The sequence below is a fragment of the Triticum aestivum genome, chromosome 4D (assembly GCF_018294505.1).
Source record: "Triticum aestivum cultivar Chinese Spring chromosome 4D, IWGSC CS RefSeq v2.1, whole genome shotgun sequence".
In the NCBI taxonomy this organism is placed as follows: Eukaryota; Viridiplantae; Streptophyta; class Magnoliopsida; order Poales; family Poaceae; genus Triticum; species Triticum aestivum.
The window spans coordinates 464,841,628-464,844,648 of NC_057805.1; the positions used below are offsets into that span (position 1 = coordinate 464,841,628).

General features: G+C 51.2%; 1 pseudogene; it reads left to right on the top strand.

Annotated features, from left to right (window-relative positions):
* The first annotated feature begins 601 nt into the window (after positions 1–601).
* Positions 602–2,214, top strand: LOC123097076 (14 kDa proline-rich protein DC2.15-like; annotated as a pseudogene).
* The last annotated feature ends 807 nt before the right edge of the window (positions 2,215–3,021 follow it).

Consider the following 3,021-nt stretch of genomic DNA (forward strand, 5'->3'; position numbering starts at 1 on the left):
GCTTCGTCCCGAAAGTCTTATCCTATTTTTTTTCTAGGGAAAATGGTCATATATAGCAGAAGATGGGAACCAGAGGGCATCTGTGGGCCCCATAAGGCACCAGGACACACCCCCTGCCTTGTGGGCTCACCGAAGGTGTTCTTTGATACTTCTTCCTTCCATTATTTTTTATACTCCCTCCGTCCCAAAATAAGTGACTCAAGTTTATACTAGCTTTATTACAATGTTAGTACAAACTTGAGTCACTTATTTTGGGACGGAGGGAGTATATTCCAAAATAATTCTCCATAAAATTTCAGGTCATTTGGAGCTCCAGAGAATAGCTATCTCTACTGTAGCTCTTTTAGGTCTAGAATTCCAACTGCCGGCTATTTCCCTCTCCATGTGTATCTTGCATATATAAGAGAGAAAATGCATTAGAATTGCATCATAAAGTGAAATATTGATCTAAAACATTATAAATAACAGCAACAAAACATGATGCAAAATGGACGTATCACCCCTTACTTTGCATTCGCACCCTCCTCGTCCGACGACATCGTTGGACCTCTCCGGCCATCGTCCAGGCATCCTCGGACGTCTACGGCCTCAACCCACATGCATGTCCACCTTGGACTACGTCGCCGTCCACCTAGGATCCGTCCACAGCCAGGTAGCCCCCCACCCGCCCCTGCCAACGCCATCCTTTGCGGACACCACGCCTGACAGGTGTTCAGTCAAATGTGCTTTTTTGTTGACCTTGTTGTTGTTTTCTAGAGTAAAACAATGGCAGGGTACTCGGTGATTGAGGATGAGTTGTGCGATATATGGAAGGTCGTATACCCCTCCCCCCACCCCTGCCGATGCCATCCTTGGCGGACACCACGCCTGACAGGTGTTCGGTCAAATATGCTTTTTTGTTGACCTTTTTGTTGTTTTGTAGAGTAAAACGATGGCAGGGTACTCGGTGACTGAGGATGAGTTGTTGTGCGATACGTGGAAGGTCGTATCTGCATACTTTGTAGGCATGAGGCAAGGGTGCTCGACCTTTTGACAAAACGTGCATGTTTCGTTTCATGAGTAAAAGAACTTTGTGCCCTATGACTTGCATGTCATCCATGACCGCAAGATGAAGTCACTAGCGCATTGGTGGTACACCTCTCCAACTCCGTCATTAAGTTTTGCGGTGCGATTGCATAAGTGGAGACAATGTGGGCATCGGGGTCGTCAACAATAAAGATCGTAAGTTTTGCTTCTTGTTGCTCTACATGTTGGTCAATTTAGTGATTCACTCAATATTGCAACTTGATAATCATCATGTTGTATAGCCTAGACGCTCTGTCGTGCTGGACTACAAGACCGCGGGTAGGTCATTTACGCTCATACATTGTTGGATGAATCTAGGGGGGCACAATGCATGGGACAGCATATGCCGATTTTGACACTCGAGTATCGTTGAATTCAAAAATCGTGTTGCACATCTGGTTATCTTGGATGTAATATTTACATTTATACTATTGTTGTACTAGAGTTTTAGTTCAAATTTGAACAAAGAGAGTATTTTTTTTAATAATTATGTTAAGTGTTGAAAGCGGACATTTATGGGACATGGTTTAATGCCGGTAACCATGCTCGCAGAAAAAATACGGTGTCTGTTTTACGGTCCGCGTTGGAATGCCCTTATACACCGGCTAGCAGAGTGTGTGCGCACGTTCATAGGGATGAGTGTATGTATGTATGTTTGAGCGTCTACGTCTTTACTGTGTTAAAAAAAGCAACCAGTGGTGCATCAAAAATTTGAGTTCTAACGCTTACAAATCTCCTCCGAAGGAGGCCACTCGCGCCTCATGCTCTTTTCGCTTCCTCTGCTCGTCATCGTACGTCTGCATCCTCTGTTCGTACCTCTGCCGGCGTAGGTCGCGCATGACGGGGTCGCTGGCAAGTTGTGGTGGTTTTGTGCCCCCCTGCCCGGCCGGCCGAGACGTGCAACGGCCACCCGCGCCCTTCGCCGGCGGAGGCGTGCAGCGTGCTGAACGGGCTGATCCACGTGGTGCTGGGGCTGTGGGGCAGGCGCCTCCCAAGGAGCCGTGCTGCTCCCTCATCTTCGGCCTCGTCGACCTCAACGCCGCCGCCTGCATCTTCCTGGCCATCAGCGCCAACGTCCTCGGCGTCAACCTCACGCTGCTGCCGTGCTGCTGCGGCTGCAAGGCGCCCAAGGGCTCCCGATGCGTCTGATCGATTGACGGATCAAAGACAGGGAGAAAGTACGGCGAACAAGCGGGGAGAAGGAGCACGAGCTTGGCGATGTTGAGACCCATCAGCATCATGCATCGAAGGCAGGGAGAAAGAACGGCGAAGCAAATGTAACGAGAGGCGTCAAAACCATACTCCCGCACGAGCGCTTGACCAACTCCTCTCCCGTTCTCCAAAAGCTGACCGCTGTCTCGCTCACACTGCCTCCTCAGGACCAGTCAAACGCCTACTCTCTCTCTCTCTCTCTCTGCATTCAGCCGCTACCACCCGCTCTTCTCAACTCTTTAGCGCCACACGATCGAGCCCGGTCCATCTTGCACCCCAACCTGAGAATAGTTCTCACCTCCAGAATCTCAGTCTCGTCCTCCTGTATATAAAGGCCTCCAGAACGCTAGCAAAAGACGCACACACAGACACAACCTGAGGCTAGAGCTTACTGCTTTCCCGCGAGGAAAAGTCGTCAGTCGATCAAGAAGAGAGCCAGCCGCACGAGGAGATACAGTGAAGTGCGCCGGCACACAGCACCTGCTCTGCTCGATCAAGCAAGGTTCATGGCCATGGGCAACAATGGCGTCAAGGTCACCTACATCGAGACGCAGTTCGTCACCTCCGACGCCGCGAGCTTCAAGTCCCTCGTACAGCGCCTCACGGGCAAGTCCGGCGCCGAAGCCGCGGCCGCGCCCCTGCCGCGCTGCCGCAGCCGAGAAGACGAGCGCTGTTACTGGAGCGCCGAGCTATTTCACGTCCACCACCGCGGGCTCGGTCAGTGCAGCTGCGGACCACGTGCCG